The sequence below is a fragment of the Trachypithecus francoisi genome, unplaced genomic scaffold (assembly GCF_009764315.1).
Source record: "Trachypithecus francoisi isolate TF-2019V2 unplaced genomic scaffold, Tfra_2.0 Lachesis_group15, whole genome shotgun sequence".
Lineage (NCBI taxonomy): Eukaryota > Metazoa > Chordata > Mammalia > Primates > Cercopithecidae > Trachypithecus > Trachypithecus francoisi.
In genome coordinates this window covers 83,161,816-83,182,155 of record NW_022681460.1, presented here as the reverse complement: position 1 = coordinate 83,182,155, position 20,340 = coordinate 83,161,816, and the positions used below count along the sequence as shown (strand labels likewise).

At 38.7% G+C, this 20,340-nt stretch overlaps 1 long non-coding RNA gene across 1 annotated transcript in view; it reads left to right on the top strand.

The window, feature by feature from the left end:
• The first annotated feature begins 9,685 nt into the window (after positions 1 to 9,685).
• LOC117097510 overlaps positions 9,686 to 20,340 on the top strand; it is a 34,317-nt gene continuing 23,662 nt past the window's right edge. The window contains exon 1 of the long non-coding RNA XR_004442973.1: positions 9,686 to 10,273. This is a non-coding gene — a long non-coding RNA (uncharacterized LOC117097510). The remainder of the gene's footprint in view (positions 10,274 to 20,340) is intronic.

Sequence of the window (20,340 nt, the reverse complement as noted above, 5' to 3'; positions counted from 1 at the left end):
CGTGCTTGAAGACAGAGCAAGGGGTGGCCAGGTGCAGTGGCTCACACCTCTAATCCCAGCACTTTAGGAGACCGAGGTGGGCAGATCACCCAAGGTCAGGAATTTGAGACCAGCCTGGCCATCATGACGAAATCCCATCTCTATGAAAACATACAAAAATTAGCTGGGTGTGGTGGTGTGTGCCTGTAATCCCATCTATTCAGGAGGCTGAAACAGGAGAATCACTTGAACCCAGGAGACGGAGGTTGCAGTGAGCTGAGATCGTGCCATTTCACTCCAGCCTGGGCAACAAGAGCAAAACAGAAAGAAGAAAGAAGAAAGAAAGAGAGAGAGAGAGAGAGAGAGAGAGAAAGAGAGAGAAAGAAAAAAGAAAGAAAGAAAGAAAGAAAAGAAAGAAAGAAAAAGAAAGAAGAAAGAAGAAAGAAAGAAAGGAGGGAGGGAGGGGGGAGGGAGGGAGGGAGGGAGGGAGGAAGGAAGGAAGGAAGGAAAGAAAGGAAGGAGGGAGGGAGAGAAGGAAGGAAGGAAAGAGAAAGAGAGAGAGAGGGAGGGAGGAAAGAAGGAGAGAAAGAGAGAGGAAGAAATTAGGGGTATTTAGGCAATGTATTCCTTTTTTCCTATAAAGGAATGTCTGAGACTGAGTAGTTTCTAGGGAAAAGAGGTTCCTTTGGCTCATGGTTCTGCAGGCTGTACAAGCATGGCACTTCTAGTGGCCTAAAATCTTCTAGTGAGACTCAGCTTCTACTCAGCTTCTCAGCTTCTAGTGAGACCTCAGGAAGCTTTTACTCGTGGCAGAAAATGAAGAGGGAGCAGGCGTGTCACATGGCAAAAGAGAGCAAGAGAGAGAGAAGAGGAGATTCCAGGCTCCTTTAACAACCAGATCTCATGTGAACTAATAAAGCAAGAACTCACACATTACCACAAGGGTGGCAGCAAGCCCTCATGAGGGATCTGCCCCCACGACCCAAACACCTCCGACTAGGCCACCTCCAACACTGAAGATCACATTTTAAAATGAGATTTGGAGGGTACAAATATCCAAACCATATCAGGCAGAATAAGCAGAATGAAGAGAATCAGTACAAAATAGAGCATGTTGGCCCAATCTGGATGAAGTATACAAGTGAACATTTTGAGCCAGCTCTCTTTCTCTCAATAGCTATGTAACTCTTTCACTTTCCTGAGCCAACTTTTCTTCACATATCTATATTTATAAAAATAACACCTAGCTCAGGCAGTTGTTATGTGGATTAAATAAGGAAATAACAGAGTGGTGCAGACTCAATAAATACATATTGTCTTTTGTTAACAGTGTAGTCATACGCGTTCTCAACCAGGGACAGTCTTCTGCTCCCTTCTCCAAAATTTATGGACATGTTTATTATTTTATAATGCCCAGAGAGTTCTCCTGGCATTTAGTGATTGGGCTCAATGTGGCTAAATGCTCTATAATTCCTGGGAAGTTATGGCTCAACAAATAATATTCCTTCCCAAAGGCCAATATTGTTTGCATTAAGAATCATGGGTAAAAAAAAAAAAAAAAGAATCATGGGTAAGAATAATAGGAGAAAAAGCTAGAGACATAAAATGAGACTAGGTTACAGTAAACTTTGAATACAAGGCTAAAGAGTTCACTTTGATAGATAAGGAGAAGCACTGAACTTAAGCAGAAAGTAATAACACCAACGCTTCAGGAGGCTAATGTAACAGGGGCTGGCAGCACAGACTGAAAGTGAGGGAGGCTGCTGGGAATGTTATAAGTTAGCAGGTGATCACCATTGCCCCTGCATGAAGCACTAGAGGATTGCGGTGAGCCAAGATCATGCCACTGCACTCCAGTTTGGGAAACAGAGCAAGACTCTGTCTCAAAAAATATACATATAAAGTGAAAATTTAAAATAAAAAGTCTGTGAGGACAGAGAATATATTTGTCTCCTGCACTTTAACTTCATCACCTTCTGTGGTGTCTGGCACCTAACTAGTATGCAACATTTGCCAAATAAAGATATAGCTGAAGCTATAACTGTGAAAAAAAAGTGATCTCAATAATAACTATTTAAAAAAGATGTGAAAGAAAAGTATATTCAACAATAAAAAATTATTACTTATTATTATTATTGCTGTTGCTACCATTTGCAGAGTACCTGTTACTTAATCTTCACAACCACACTGCAAGGTTGTAGATCTTATTACCCATAGTTTAAATAGGAGGGAAACTGTGTCTCTAAAATTTACACTACTAAAAACATTTAGGGCTAGCGTTTAGCTCCCAACCTTTTGACTCCCTATTCCAAAATCTTTCTAGAACATCAACTTCTCTTCAGTGAGGGAGGGATGAGGAACCCTGAGTACTGTGTTGCAACCTGGAAAGAGAGAGAACACATCAAACAGTTGCAGAGATAAGTCAGGTGGCTTGGCAGGTTTAGCTTTCTAGGGTTACTTTGGTGAAGAAGCAGATCTGCCTGAGAATCACAAGCCACCCCATATAGAGCCTGCACTGAATGTCAACTTAGTTGCTTCATTCAAGGAGCCTTCCTAAGAGAGATCCCAGCTGTTGCTGCTGGCCTTAGCTCGGCCACTATCTTGCCTTAACTTTGGCTCTTCTGTTTCTGATTGAAACTTCTGGCATGCAATAGCCTATTACTTGTCTACCTTCTTCAGCAGCCGTCTCTGCTGATGTGACATAAATGCCGTGTACCTTTCAACAATGAGGAAGATGGGTGCCTCATCAAATTAGGCTTTTGCCCTCACTTCTAAGGTTCACTATGTGAGAACTCTAGAAAGTTTCCTGTTGATTTTATCTTCTAAAAATCTCTTGAACCTCTCTACTTATCACTTTCTCTCCACTGCTACTATTGACAACTCTCCCCTGCACCATTTTATTTTTATTTATTTATTATTTTATTTTATTGTATTTATTTATTTATTTATTTTGAGACGGAGTCTCCCTCTGACGCCCAGGCTGAAGTGCAGTGGCGCGATCTCGGCTCACTGCAAGCTCCGCCTCCCGGGTTTACGCCATTCTCCTGCCTCAGCCTCCCGAGTAGCTGGGACTACAGGCGCCCGCCATCTCGCCCGGCTAGTTTTTTGTATTTTTTAATAGAGACGGGTTTCACCGTGTAGGCCAGGATGGTCTCGATCTCCTGACCTCGTGATCCGCCCGTCTCGGCCTCCCAAAGTGCTGGGATTACAGGCTTGAGCCACCGCGCCCGGCCCCCTCCACCATTTTAATAGCCCCTAATATGGTTTAGCTGTACCAGATCCAAATCTCATCTTGAATTATAATCTCCATAATCCCCAAGTGTCATGGGAGGGACTTTGTGGGAGGTAATTGAATCATGGGGGCGACTTCCCCCATCCTGTTATTGTGATAGTGAGTGAGTTATTAAAAGATCTGATGGTTTCATAAGCATCTGGCATTTCCTCTGCTTGCTCGCATTCATTCTCTCTCCTGCCATCCTCTGAAGAGGTGCCTTCTGCCATGATTGTAAGTTTCCTGAACCCTCCCCAGCCATGTGGAATTGTGAGTCAGTTAAACCTCTTTTCTTTATAAATTACCCAGTCTCAGGTATGTCTTCATAACAGCATGAGAATGGACTAACACTGCTCCTTATCTGGCTTTCTCTCATCCACACCTATTTCCCTCTCTAATTTATCCTCCATGATACAGCCAGAGCAATTTTTTAAATGCTCATATGGTCTTTCTCCATTTTTTCTTAAAATACCTTAAAAACTTACTTTGGGCTTAACATAAAATCAAAATGTTTAGCACAGTTTCAGATCCAACAGGATACAGACCTGGCTGAACCCAGGGGACACATCCTCCCTCACCTTCTGTGCCCTGGGTACATTCACCTTCCTTCAGGTCCTCACAGATGCCGTGCTCCTTCTTATGCCAGGACCATGGTACATGCTGTCCTGATTCGCTGTGTGCCTGGTTGATTCCTACTCATCCTTCACATCACATCTCAAGGGTTACTTCTTCACAAGGTTCTTCCCAATTTTTCAGCCTCAATCAGGTCTCCCAAGACTCCCAACTTATTTCCCTCATCATACAGATCCCAATCTGTGATTATAGAGTTGTGTGTGATTATTTCATTACTGTCTAATTCCTCCACTGTTGTATTATCAGTACCAGTACAGTGCCAGCTGGACCTCGGTGAGTATTTGTTGAATGAGTAAATGAATGAGTTTACAATTTCAGAAAATAGAATGTGTTTCCTTAGGAGAAAATCCACACTACGTGGAATGCTTCGAAAGGACGTTCAATTTTGAATGATTTCATAATATTACTTTGTTACTCCATGAGTAATTTTATGTTAAGTAAAAAAATTTCTGTGGTTGAAAAATCAATAAATTAGTATGATTCGCAATAAGAACAACAAAAATTTAACTTTCCAGTGTTAATGAGGTTCTTTTCTGAGTATGTAACTTTAAGCTACTTTCTATTTATTAGTAAAAAGATGATATTTTAATGTGCTTTTCTGCTTATCTAGATTTACAATATTTAAAAATCTTTGCTCTTCAAGTTTCATTTCTTCCTTTAAGGATTTTCAATCCAAAAGTTTAGTAATGAAGCATATATACAGTTCATGAACATGAACATATTTTAAGACTTTCGGGAAACACTCAAAACAAAAGCTATTTTGAGAATTAGGAAATAGCTTGTCTGAATATTGCCAAGTGAATTTGGAATAACCTTTTTGTGGGATGCAATAAAAAAGAAAGACAAAAACTTCAACATTCTCAGTTAGTTCAAGGTTACAAGGGAATGTGAACAAAAAGTATTTCTCATTCTGTTAACACTTGGACACACAGAACGTAAAAACAGTATCTTCTTTCACTTAAAAAAATTTGAAACACACACAAGGAAACTTTGACCTTCTTGCCTTTTAGCTTCTCTGGGAGAGTTCTGCATAGAGTTTGACCCCTTTTTCTCCTGTCCAACTTTTTACTGTGTATTTAATGAGCCTTGGATACCTATGCATCCCAATATATCCATAATGAGTTGGCAGTGGGAGAGGAAGAACAGGCCTGCAGATGCTGCTTGTATAATGGACAATGCTGTTGTAATGTCAGGATTTCTCTCTCAGTTGCAAATGGAAGGAGAAGGAAAATGTTTCATTCATGACACATTAAACACAAATACCATTTTTGTTTGTTTGATCGTTTTTATTTTTGTAGAGACAGGGTTTCCCTATGTTGCCCAAGCTAATCTTGAACTTCTATTTTCAAGCGATCTTCCAGCTTCAGCTTCCTAAAGTGCTGGGATCACAACTGTAAGCCACCATGCCCGGCCAAAATACCCTTTTTAAAAATAGATAGGTGCTGGCAGAGTCAGACCAAACAATTGCTCAGGACAACAGCAAATTTTTAGGCAAAGATGATTCCAGCTCTTAAGAATTAGGAGCCTTATTCTGAACATCTATATCTTAATCAAATGTTTTACTCCATAATTAAAAGTCGGAGCCTCAAGTACTATTTTGTTCCTATGCAATCTGCTAACTAATATAAAAGTGTTATAAAGATTTTAAATAAGTAGATAAAATAAATTACAGATTTAAAATAAGATAAAAATGTGTTTCAAGAGTGATTGCAGAGAGAAAGAACGTTACACAATATGCACCCCAGACCCAAAGGGAATTTAGAGTTTAAACCAAACATAGTGTGGCCGGCGCCCCTACTGGACAAGTGAGGCTCTGCACACGCAGCCTGTTGGGCCTGGGCAATACCTATCTACCTGAAGAAGTACACTTGGACACAGGAAGGGGAACATCACACACCAGGGCCTGTTGTGGAGTGGGGGAAGGGGGGAGGGATAGCATCAGGAGATATACCTAATGTAAATGATGAGTTAATGCGTGCAGCACACCAACATGGCACATGTGTACATACGTAACAAATCTGCATGTTGTGCACATGTACCCTAGAACATAAAGTATTAAAAAAAAAAATTGTCGCATGTCAGTGGTGTGTGTCTGAAGTCGCAGCTACCCCGGAGGCTGAGGCGGAAGGATAGCTTGAGCCTGGAAGACACAGGTTGAAGTGAGCCGAGATTCCCCCACTGTGATCTGGCCAGGGCGACAGAGTGACACTGTGTCAAAAAAAAAAAAAAAAAAATGCCAGGACCTGGGCCCTAGAGTCAGGGTATTTCCTAGAACCACAGTGCCAGCATGGTGCAGTAGAACAGAACAGTTGCAGAGGGGAGAACTGAGAGTGAAGAAGAAATCCAAAAATTGTTGCTATGTACTGGATTAAAAGGAATTATCCCGTGAAAGCAAAGACTCCCAGCTTGTGTCTGTCTTGGAGTCGACTGGACAGTCTGCCTCTTCTTTGCTTAATACTTCCCCTTTACAGCATTTGGGCAAACTTCCTCCTGTAAAAATACATCTCAGTTTTTAGAAAAGAACCTTACAGCAAATAATCCAGCTCATTCATTATGACCTAAACACAGACATGAGGAAAATGCATTTATTCAATATGGTGCCAAATATTATTAAATGTATTTGTATTAGTCCATTTTCACACTGCTATAAAGAATGTCCCTGACACTGAGTAATTTATAAAGGAAAGAGTTTCATTGACTCACAGTTCCACATGGCTGGAGTGGCCTCAGGAAACGTACAATCATGGCAGAAGGGGCAGCCAGCAACTTCTTCGCAAGGCCACAGGAGAGAGAGAGAGAAAAGTCCAGGGGAAACTGCCATTTATAAAACCACCAGATCTCGTGAGAACTCACTCACTATCATGAAGACAGCATGGGGGAAACAGGTCCCATGATCTAACCACCTCCTACCACGTGGGGATTATGAGGATTACAACTCGAGATGAGATTTGGGTGGGGCACAGCCTAAACCACATCAGTATTAAATATGCTACTGAACAGAAATAAATAGATTTATTTAGCATACAATTAAATGTGTAAGTCAATACATTTATTCCATGCACTATTAGTTTTATAAATTGAAAAATATACTAAAGCAAGAGGCTGAAAGAAAGCTAAGTAATATTTTTAGAAAATCTGATGACATTTTACTTATAATTCACAAAGCATGAACACTGTGTACAGCAACAGAAGCAAGCTGTGAAAGGACAGAGTTAATAAAAACTCAATGATAATCTCAAATTGCCCAAAAAACTATAGCAACTCATCAAAAATAGAGTATCTTCCCCAATTTTAGCCTTTTTGGAAGTAGCAGTAGGTTAACCTCTTTCAACTGATGAGAAAACCATAGCCCAGCCTCCTGGGATCACAACTACTTAAGCAGCAAAACAAGGAATAGAACTCCAGTCATGTTAAGGCACCAAAAATCAAGATCTTTACTCAACATACAGTCTCCATCCTACGAGTTTGCTCCCAGAAATCTCATTTTTCTAAAATCTTTCCCATCTTTGAAAGTGGTCATTAATTCAGCTACTTTTTCAGACTTTTGTAGTACATAGCATATATCTGTTTCTACTTTAATTAGTATTTTAATGACTGAATAATTAATTTTCATGTAAAATAAATAAGTTAAAATCTGTCCTGGTTAAAATAAACTAAACTTATGTAATCAGTAGACCTGGACATTTTAGTGAGTTAAAGCAATAGCAGTTTATTTCTCACATATGTAGGAGCAGAGGGCTGGTATTCATACTAGTGGGCCTCTCTCCACAACATACCGTGTGGCTCTCCTATCTTCTAGTGATGCATCATCATCTGTATCCAGTGGACAGAAACTGGAGAAGAGCATGGACAACCACACAGGTGCACTTATAAAAAGCTTCAGCCAGCCCAGATCTGACACAAGTCACTTTCACTCAAAAGCCAAGGAAGTCTTAGCATTTGCCTGGCAATATTCCCTTCACTAAAGCAGAGGAGACTGGACTCAGGTAGATAGCTGATGACCAGAGCCATTCTCTCAAATCCAGTACATAAGGCTTATGTCTTAGTCAATAAGGTAAAAAGAAAATTAATAAGGTAAAAAGTCAAATCTCAGAAAAATGCTGAGGTTTTACTCTTGTACTTACTGAGTCCACCCATTATTTATTAAAAGCTTGTGCTGAATGCCATAATAAATCCCTGACTTCACACAACTTATATAAACTAGCAAAGAATATAAGACTGTACAATTAAAGTTGCACAAATAAAATTTTTAAATCAAAAGCATACTCAAATTGAAATGAACTTTCAGTATCACCCAAAGCATAAAATTACTACTTTAAAAAAAGTAGTCAATAATACACATTCCCTGAACATACGATTTGCACAAGACCTTGTGTTCTGCAATGCTCTGAGTACACACAAGTACAGTATTTGCATCCTAATAGTTTCTCTCTAATTGTGGAACTAATCATTGAAGGCAGTCTACGATTTCTTTTTCAATTTTAAAATCGGCAATGCTGCTGCCACACATCTGAGCTAAGGTTATTTCCTTGTTATATGTAATCCTACTCTCTTTTCACTTTTTGCTTCTGTTTTTGATTATTTTTATTTATAGAGTTCCCCTGTCCCGAACACACTACTTCTTCATCAAATATACCAAGTATATATATAATTCAATCTTTGTCTCTTCTATCACCACGTCTTGTAGACAAAGCAAGAAATGCCACAACAGTCTTGGTCTAATTACTGCTTAGCCAAATGAGTACATGCTGAGCCGTGTAAGCCCAAATCAACAGGCCACCCACCAAGAGAGTAAAAAGACCCTGAGTCCTCCCACAGAGACCTGGAAGAGCTTTTGATGGAAACAGGAGATAATTGTGTTTTGCCATGGGCAAATGCATATAGTACCTAGCACAGCAACACATATGCTTTAGTGTTTAATATATATTACTGAAAGTGTGATAATGACAAGAAAAATAGTGGTTTGGCCGGGCGCGGTGGCTCAAGCCTGTAATCCCAGCACTTTGGGAGGCCGAGACGGGGGGGATCACGAGGTCAGGAGATCGAGACCATCCTGGCTAACACGGTGAAACCCCGTCTCTACTAAAAAGTACAAAAACTAGCCGGGCGAGGTGGCGGGCGCCTGTAGTCCCAGCTACTCAGGAGGCTGAGGCAGGAGAATGGCGTGAACCCAGGAGGCGGAGCTTGCAGTGAGCTGAGAGCCGGCCACTGCACTCCAGCCTGGGCGACAGAGCGAGACTCCGTCTCAAAAAAAAAAAAAAAAAAAAAAAAAGAAAAATAGTGGTTTGACAGACATATAGCCCAGTGTCTTCCTCCAAACTTTCTCCCCACATTTCTGAAGGAGCAATTCTAGGAAGAAACTAGTGGAGAAAAAATATATGGTCATTTACATTAGGCCACTTATATTTGACTGAGGCTTTTCAAACTAAGATCCAAGACCCATTTAAATTAAAAGTTTGTGAGCCTCTAACTGGATTTCAAAATATTAAAAAATGTATACCTTTTTTCTACTATCTTGTAATGCTCTAAGCAGTTTTTCACTTCACAGAATTCCTAGTTTGTTTTTAATGTTACATTTTGCCAGTTGGAAGCAAGTAAAAACTTGCGGATGTGCTACAGATAAGTAAGTCTCAAATGTGAGCTGATAAAGAATATCAGAATCTCTGCAGAGATAATGGAGCTAGGAATGTGTAGTTTGGAAAAACTCTCCAAAATGATTCTACAACTCCCCCACCCTCATCCTCATGTAGAACTACTGTTTGAGCTGTTACTTCATAATGAGATCAAACTGCTGTCATAGATGTGGAACACTAAGACAAATGGCTAGAAATCTCGTACATGAAAACAGTGGCCCACCCAAAGTTTGTCTTTCCCTAGGAAGTTATAGAGAAATAGGAGGTATCAGAAGATTAGTCAATAAAAGAAAAATTTCTTTTAAAGACATATGGGTGGGATGAGAACAAATGATTCTTACTTTATCTGTAGAAAATGAATTTTGCTGCAACTAAGAGAGACCTGGATAATAGTGATTTACACAAATAAGATTTTGTTTTGTCAAGAAAACTGATATTCAGCAGTCCAGCCTGATGCAGTGGCCTCATGAGCTCTTCAGCAACCCAGACACCTTCCAGGTCTTCTTTGCCAATTTTAGTGCTGGTAACTCCTTCATCTCATCATCCAACATGGCTGCCAGAGCTCCAGACATCACGTGTATATCTGAGTTCCAGGAAACTAGACAGAGGGAGAAAAGAAGGGCATGCATGCTCACTTTAAAGAAGACTTCTAAGAAGAACCACCTAAAATTCCCCAACCTAGTCCCAAAGCTCACTGGGCTGCTTTCAAGCCTGGAAAATGCAGTCTTTAAGCTGCAAAATGCTATGACAAAATCAGGTATTTATATTAAAGAAAGGAGAAGGATAATTGGGAGATAACAGTTTCTGCCTTAGAGACCTTTAACAACCTCAGAATCAGTCATAAAATTAAATTTATATAACATATCTGTAAATTAGAAATACATATGAATTTGCATTCATTGGAAATCATTGGGAAAAAAACTAATCCAAAATTTGGGGTTGTATGAGATTTATATCAATCAAATGTCAATGTAAAAGACTGACATAAAATCAGTCAGGTTAGTATCAATAACCTTATCTTCTCCTTAGCAATAAGTCTCATTCTTAATCTCAGACTTTAAATTGTTTGTAATTATTTTTTTGTATAAATTCAATGATTACCATCAAGTTTTTCTAAGCATCCAAAATTGGCCTGCAGCACTGATGCTTCAAAGTTAACTTATATTTCTGTGATTTCACAAGTATAAAACAGGACTTTTTCCATTGTTTAAGATAAACAATACATTCACCTTTTTGAATAATTAGGTATCTCCTATCTGATTTTCACAACATAATAATGAGTGACTGCCCAACACTAAACAATATCTAAGAATATAAATAGTTCAATAGATGATGGTAAGAAGAGTGATATTAAAGATAATAATTTATAAAGGTAGCATGAAGCCAAATATTAAAAAATAAATAACCAATTTTTAACTGTCTAATATATTTAGGGACTTTAATGACTGATTAGGTCATCTTTGATATAAACACATCTTAATTATTGAAATAATACTCAACAAACTCCTTCCTTATTCAGTTTGGCTTTGTCCATTTTCATTAGATTTGAAATCCGTATGGATGGAACTCACAAGGAATATGAGTTTAATTGAAGAATTTCAATGAAAGAAAATGCTTAAGAAAAAAAATGAATTAAATAGAACAACTTCAGAGTAAAAGACTTCCAGGATCTTGTTCTACACCCTACTCATTTCCACTGACATACCCTAGCCTTTGCCATTACCAATTGCAGCCTTTCTAGAATCTCAACTTTAAGCAGCCCATTCTCTGACCAACAGCTTCTGTTTTTGCAATGTATTCCTTCTACTTCTCCAACTTCTCCAATCCATTTACAGTACCGTCTTCTCACTGTCTCTCAGTGCCCCCATTTCCTCACATCTCTCCTTACCCAACTAAAATTCCATGGTTGTTAACTGTAATTGCTCCCCTGAATATACCCACAAACACTTCATCCTCCTTTGCCTTGCTGAATTTGCTAGGAAAACCTCCAACCATGGTTATATGCATCTTTCCATCTCTCCACACCTACATTATATCCAACTGAACATAGATGGAGAAAAACACACAACTATGTCAAATCTTTAGCGGCTCTTTCCCCATCCTCACTCTCAGTGGATGACCTGGCTTCCATTTTTAATGAGAATAACAGAAGCAACCAGAAGTTCTACAAGCTCTCACCCCACACCCATCTATATCCACATACTTTCCTTCCCATCCTCTTCGTGTAAATGGACTGTATGTGGTCCTTCATCTCCATTTGTGTACCACATCCCATCTCTTCTGGCCTATTAAATGACATGTCTCCAGCAATTTTCCCTCCCTCATCTGCGTCATCAATTATTTTTCCTCTCTTGGATCATTTCATTAGCAAATCAGTAAGTTTTCACTTTACCCATCTCACCAAAAAGAAAAAAAAAAAGCAAAACACAAACACCTTTTTGCCCCATTTCCTTCCTTAGTACATTAGTCTGTTTTCATGCTGTTGATAAAGACATACCAGAGACTAGGAAGAAAAAGAGATTTTAATGGTGTTACATCTCCACATGGCTAGGGAGGCCTCACTATCATGTCAGAAGGCAAAGAGGTGCAAGTCACATCTTACATAGATGGTGGCAGACAAAGAGAGAGCTTGTGCAGAGAAACTCCCATATTTAAAACCATCAGACCTCATGAGACCCATTCACTATCACAAGAACAGCACGGGAAAGACCTGTCCCCATGATTCACTCACCTCCCACTGGGTCCTTCCCACTGGGTGCCTCCCACAACACATGGGAATTATGGGAGCTACAAGATGAGATTTGAGTGGGGACACAGAGTCAGACCATATCACCCAGCTATCACTCTCTGCTCCATATTACAGGAAAGCTCCTTGGAAGTGTTATCTATATTTGCTGTCTCACTCTTTTCCTACCATTCCCTCTTGAACCCATTTCATTCAGGCTTTCCTACAGACACTTTGTCTAAGCTGCTCCTGTCATGGTCATTGGTGACCTCCACATTGCTGCATCACAAAGTCAATTCTCACTCTTAACCTCACTTGATGTATCAGTACCGTATGACAAGTTGATCATTCTTGAGATACTTTTTTCACTTTGCTTAAAGGATAATATGCTCTCCTAGTCTTCCTCCTCTTTTACTGCTGCTCCTTCTCAGTCTCATTTATTCATTGTTGGAATACTCCCAAGCCCAGTTTCTGGGCTTCTTATACATCTACACACTCCCTTGGTAATTTTGTTCAGTCTCAGGCTGATGACTCTCAAATGTAGATCCTTACCCACGACCTCTTCCTTGAACTCCAGCTCTTTATAGACAACCAGCTACTTGACAGCTCCACTTGGATGTCTAATAGGCATCTCAAATCTCACTTACCTAAACTGAGACTCCTGGTCTCTCCATACACATCCAACACCTGCTCTTCCAGCAGACATCTCCATCTCAGTTAATGCCCACCCTATCTGTATTGGTCAGGCTCAGCTGGGTTCTGCTGCAGCAATAAATGAACTGAACACTGTACCAGTTTCCAAAAGCGAAGGTTTATTTCTTGCTACCTGTCCCTGTAGTTGCCATCCACATCAGCTTTACTCCAGGAGCCAGATTGACAGAGCAATTTTTATCTGGAAAATTGCTGGGTTTGTGGCAAAAGGAAAAATGACACATGAACCAAGTGCTGGCTCTTAAAGCTTCTGACCACTTCCATTGGTCAAGCAAGTCAAATGGCTTCCCATTTCCCACAGGGCAGAGGTGTATTGTCCCCTCATAGGAAGGGAGCCTACATGGAGTAAAACTAAAATATTTGGTAAACAGTAAAACAATCTACCACACTGGTCCCCCAGTTGCTCTGGCTAAAACTCTTGGCTCCTCTCTTGTTCTCAAATCAAATCCATCAATAGATCTACCACTCCTCGAGCGCCCTGGTCCAGACACCATGTACAGGTTTCTATCCTGTCTTCCTGTTTCTACCCTTTCTCCACTAGCCTATTCTCCAGATAGTGGGCAAAAGTGAACGTTTTATTTATTTTAATTATTAAAATTTTAGTTTAATAAATTATCTTCTTTTGGAATTCTACAACATTATTTGATAATTTTTTTCAACTTTTATTTTAGAATCAGGGATATATGTGCAGGTCTAATCATACCTTTGTTATAAAGGTATGATCTGAGATTTGGAGTACAAATGAATCCGTCACCCAGGTACTGAGCATAGTAGACAATAGGTGGTTTTTCACTCCTTGCCCCTCTTCTTCCCTCCTCCCACTTGTATTCCCCAGTATCTATTGTTCCCATCTTTAAGTCCACGAGTACCCAATATTTAGTTCCCACTTATAAGTGAGAACATGTAGTATTTGGCTTTCTGTTTCTGTGTTAGTTTGCTTAGGATAATGGTTTCCAACTGCATCCATGTTGCCACAAAGGATATGATTTAATTCTTTACGGCTGCATAGTAGTCCATGTTGTACATGTACCACATTTTCTTTATTCAATCCACCATTGATGGGCACCTGGGTTGATTCCATGTCTTTTCTGTTGTAAATAGTGCTGCAATGAACATATGGGTGCATGTTTTTGGTAGAATCTGTGGGTATATATACAGTAATCCGATTGCTGGGTCCAATAGTAGTTCTTAGCTCTTTGAGAAATCTCCAAACTTCTTTCCACAGTGACTGAACTCATTTACATTCCCACCAACAGTGTATGAGCAAGTGTCAAAAGTGATCATTTTAAAACACAAGTCAGATTCTGTTATGCTTCTGCTCAAAAGTCTCAAATGGCTCCCCCTCTCACTCAGGGTAAAAGCCAGCATGTCTCCAACAACCTTATAAATTCTGACATGATCCTTTCATCCATCACCTCCCTCACTCCATTGCTGCTTTTTCATCTCCAGTTCGCTGTCTTCCAGCTATGCAGACTGCTCTGTTATCCTCAAACAGACCAAGCACGTTCCATTCCAGCCTCAGGACATTCACACTTGTAGTTTCCCCTTCCTGGAATGTACTTCTCCCAGAATTCCACACAGCTCACTCTCCAATCCTCTTCAGGTATTTACTCAGATGCCACCTTTTCAGTTAGTCTTTACCTGTCAATCAATTTAAAATTTTACCCCTATCCCTCACCCTGAAACTCTCCCTTCTCTTCCTTTCTTGTTTCCATAGCACTCATCCCTATGCAATTTTCTGGTGTATTTTCACTTATTGTCTCTCTGTTCTACTAGAATATAAACTCCTTGACTGTATGGATTTTTGACCATTTTATTCATCATTGTAGCCCTAACATACTTATCTGGATCAATAGACAATAAACATTTATTTAATGAATAAATTCGTGAATGATTCAAACTACAGAAAGCTTTGAGGAACTCAAACATAGAAAGTTGTAACTTAAAGAAACAGAAGAAAATACAGTAAATATTAATAAATACTGTGCATTCATACAAACCCAAGAAGCTTGCTGGGTTATCTGTCCCAAACTAGAGAAAATGAAAAGAATATGAGTGGGGAAATAACACTAAGAAAAAGCACTAAAAGTGTTATTTCTAAAACTATAGTATTAATGACCAAGGCAAAACTCTAAAGTTTCCTATTTCATTTATTACAGAATGCTTAAATTAAATTCCAATTTGACAGTATATATATTTTAACTATTTATCTCTGCCAAAGCAAGAAAGTAGTAGACTATCTCATAAATAGCTGTGCCACTCTAGGTGGTAAATCAAAACTTACTTTACTTCTGATTCCAGACTAAAAGGAAAGCCTTTTGGCTAGATTAATTATCTGCATCCTAGGCTGGTATTGTCTTAGTGCAGGATATCTCAACCTCAGCACTATTCACATTTGTGAGCTAAGTAGTCCTTGTAGGAGGATACTGTTCGCATTATAGAATGTTGAACAACATACCTGGCCTCTACCCACTAGATGCCAGTAGCACTTCCCCAGTCGTGACAATAAAAAATGTTTACAAACATTACCAAATATCTTTGGGGTGGAGGAGGGAAAGGGACATCATCTTCTTCTCAGAACCACTGCCCCAGAGTATGACAATGCCCATCAAGTCAGCACTCCCATATGGTTTCAAGTTGTGACCCATAAAATGCTCTGTGGGATTATTAGAAATTATTGCACCAAACTAGGCAAGCAGATTCTAGAAGTATGATGTGGGGAAACAATGAAAAGGCTCCCTTTCGAATACAGCACTCCTGATTTTTTTTTCCTTAAAATTACTTTGTCTTAGAACTATAGAAAGATGTTGCCTAGAAGGCATACCTTATTATTAAGGCCTATCGGCCATTAATGCTTTAATGATGGTCTAGGAACAGAGCTCAAAACCAAGAGGAAAGACGAAAGAAGTTTTAACAGAGAAAATGAAAGAAAATTCTAGAACATGAAATGGAGTCTCTACAGTAGGTAATCTTGTTTAAGGAAATACATGAGGTTTCTGGCTTCATGGTAAGAAGGAGGGGATTACTTTCTGAGGGAAAATTCTGCATGTCAACAATGTATTTAGAAATGGCTCTGCTAGTAACCTCAACTGAGGAAAAAATAAAACTGAAATGATCAATTAAAACTAATACGATAGCTTTTAATCAATATTAAATAACTAATTTTATTATTTTTATAGTCTGTACTAACATTTCAAGTTTAAATGAATTGAAAATGAAATTATTCAAAACTGATAGGAACTCTGACATAAGTACGTTAGTCAAATCTGAAATACTTTTGAAATCTTTTAAATGAACTCAAGTATTAAAACTTTTTAAAAATATCTTCTTAAGCCTTTTATGTCTAAAAAACTTTTGTTTTCCTTTTCTAGCAACTGTTACATTCTCAAACTTAATGTTAAAAAATGAAATGAGTAAAATAACTGATTATGCCAGAGAGGAGCCCTTAACTCTGAGCAGAACAACCAGCAGTACTGGCTCAATTCTTCTTCTGGAAACCACAAATAAGAGTTATTAGATATTTAAAGCATTTGAAGATTTTAAATAAATCAACTTTTAACTCTTTATAAAGAAAGTATATTATCAACGTCACAGAAATGCAAATTAAAACCACAATGAGATACCACCTCACACCAGCAAGAATGATGCTTATTAAAAAGACAAAAAATAACAGATGTTGGTGAGGATGCAGAGAAAAAGGAACCGTTACACACTATTGATGGGAATGTAAGTTAGTACAACCTCTATGGAAAAACCGTATGGAGGTTTCTCAAACAACTCAAATAGAACTACCATTCAATCCAGCAATCCCACTACCGGGTATCTATCCAAATGGAAAGAAATAATATATCAAAAAGATACCTGCACTCTTATGTCTATTGCAGCACCATTCACAATAACAAAGATAGAGAATCAATCTAAGTGTCCATCAACGGAAGAATGGATAAAGGAAATGTGGAATATATACACAATGGAATACTATTCAGCCATTTAAAAAAGAATGAAATCATGTCCTCTGCAGCAACATGGATGGAAATGGAGGTCATTATCTTAAGCTAAACACTCCAGGAGCAGAAAGACAAATATCTCATGTTGTCACTCATAAGTTGGTGCTAAAAACAAACAAAAAAATGTCTTAACATGGATGTAGAGAGTAGAATGATAGATAATAGACTCTTGGAAGGGTGAAGGGGTGTGAGGGAGAAGGATGATTTGGAATTAGTTAATAGGTACAATGTACGTTATTTGGGTGATGAATACCCTAAAAGCCCTAACTTGACCACTACAGAATCTATGCATGTAACAAAATTGCATATGTAGCCCATACATTTGTACAAATTACAAGAAAAAAATAAAATATGCTATGAAATTATTGACTCTGTATTTCTTTCTCTCCAATGAAGACATTCTAGCATTGAAAGATGTATGGTTCCTATAATTTAAATCCATTTTTCAATTCTACATTGTAACTGGAAGAACTGGTGTAAATAAATCTAAATGCACACATCATTAGAAACTTTATTCCAGTTTCCAGAGTAATTTAAATCTTCTCAATTCCACCTGAATTTGTTCTAGAGCTATATTCAAGGAGCAGAATTGATTTGCTTCATTTTTCTATCCTCATCCTGAAAAAATACACAAATTAATTACAACAAGACCAAAAGTAAAAAGTTAATGACATTTTTTAAAACTTCATGTATCTTTGAGTCCACAAATTGGATAACTGTTCTCTAAAATACTAGTCACAATTATATGTACTTTAAAGTACTCTTAGACTAACATCTAAATAAAATTAATAAACCAAAAGAATATTTGCCTTCATCTGTTTTAAAAACTCTTAAAATATGCTTTTGTTTAATACATGTCACTTTTATATGTTTACTTTTTTTTTTTCTTTTAGATGAAGTCTAGCTCTTCTACCCAGGCTGGAGTGCAGTGGCCTGATCTCGCCTCACTGCAACCTCCACCTCCCAGGTTCAAACGATTCCATTGCCTCTGTCTCCCAAGTAGCTGGGTTTACAGGTGCACGCCACAATGCCCAGCTAATTTTTTTGTATTTTTGGTAGAGATGGGGTTTCACATGTTGGCCAAGTTGGTCTCGAACTCCTGGCCTTCACCTTCACCTTCCAAAGTGCTGGGATTACAGGCGTGAGGCACCGCACCCCAGCCTGTGTTTACATTTTATACTACAGTTAGAAATCAGTTTTAAAGGGAGAAAATATATGGCTCATCCATCAGTAGTGTGAATTAAGGCTTTCAGTTTAAGAAGAAAATTATGAATACAGCCCAAGTTCTCAAGTACCCATTTACGGAGGATCTTCCATTCTTCTGCCAAAGCTGATTTTTTTTTTTTTTTTTTTTTTTTTGAGACGGAATCTTGCCCTGTAGCCCAGGCTGGAGTGCAGTGGTGCCATCTCGGCTAACTGCAAGCTCCGCCTCCCGGGTTCACGCCATTTTCCCGCCTCAGCCTCCCAAGTAGCTGTGTTTCACCGTGTTAGCCAGGATGGTCTCAATCTCCTGACCTCGTGATCTGCCTGCCTCAGCCTCCCAAGTAGCTGGCACTAAAAGAGCCTGCCACCATGGCCAGCTTTTTGTGTTTTGAGTAGAGACGGGTTTCACTGTGTTAGCCAGGGTGGTCTCGATCTCCTGACCTCATGATCCGCCCTCCTCGGCCTCCCAAAGTGCTGGGATTACAGGTGTGAGCCACCGCACCTGGGCCCAAAGCTGATTTTTTAAGAAACCATGTTAAGAAATAGAGCAAAACCAAACACGCAGCGGTTTCCTATGAAATGGCTTACAATGTGTATATTCTTGAGTGATTTTAAAACTCTCCGCTTTTATTTAGTTGTATTTGCAACTGTTTAGTTAATATTTATTGACTTGTGCATAACTCTCAGGAATAGGAATGTATCTGTGAGTGGAGAGAAGTTTCCTGGTGCACTCAAATGAACTGTTTACTTCCTTTGCTAACTCTCATGTCTGGTTGGGGATCTAGAAGTTTCTAAGGCCCAAAACAGTCACCTGGAATACTGTGCTCAGGGGAATGGGTTACATTGTTTGGGTATGTGTCCTATTTGAATCATAGAAAGAGCTTTCTTTGTTTTATTTTAGTTGGTACTAGCCAGTTATATTGCTTGTCGCTAGCATTAAAAACTAAGAGCCCTGAAAAAGGCACACAACATTCCATAAGAGATGAAAAATGAACGAGACCAGCCATGAGATGCGTGACACAATGCAAATACAAGTTAAGAGGATGCTGTGACTAGCATCCTCTTAATGCCAGAGACAGTGAGGCAAAGGTAGTTTTGGTAGTTTTGGTTGCATGGTGACAAAATATTTAAACTCAAAATACTTTAATCTGAATTAGCAATACGCACATCCTTGCCAAGTAAAAGCAAAGCATAAAACAAAAATAAACTTGTGCTGTGTTTCCTATCTCAGATAATATTACAAATTCAAGCCACTTTATCCCCAATTTCTAGCTCCCTAGACCTTCACAGCCATTAGTCACCATGTCTTGTCTATCATACCTCAAAATGTTTATCAAGTAAATACTTTCCTCTCCATTTTCATCATCATTGCCTTGTTTTCAGCTTTATCCTTTTTCCAGTCACATATCATGACAGTCTCCACCACGCAACCTACACTCCTGCTTCAACAGACTATTTGCATGTACCAGAAACACCGAGTATTCTCTGGCTGCTCTTTGAGTTGACACTGTGTTACCTCTGTTCATCCTTCAAGATCACCCACACCCCTTACTTCTAGAAGAATTAGTCCTTGTCTTTTTAGCATCCTCCTGATCCTATATTGTCATAGCATTACCATGTGCATTACAGTTAAAAGATGATCACTGCTATCTCTTCTAATACAAAATGACTTCTATTGAGGGCAGGACTTGTCTTATGCGACTTTTTATACCTAGCCCCTTTAACAAGGTTCAGCACCTGATTTTTAAAAATCAGTAATTCATTTAGTTTAATCAACTGACCACAGAACAACTGATTAACCAATAACGCACTTAAAATTAGCAATTTGAGGTAAATCTATTCGTTGATAACTTACATAGGATTTAGTTTGGCTTCAATGCTTTTCACAAGCTTTATCCACACTTTACAATGCCCTCATAGGTATCAATTCATGTTAGAAGAAATCAAGGAAGAAATTTCAGTAAAATCTTCATTCTTATCAGATGTGCTTGATAAACCACTACTTTCCTCATCCTAAACAGCAGGTAGTTCCTGGGGTTATGGACCTTACACCATCTCAGGTAATAACAATAATGAGTGTTATTACCAAAATAAATAAATAAATAATTAAAAAACCTTCACACAACATTTAGATAATGTCAGAAAGAAAAATTGATACTAAGAAAACTTAATAAATTC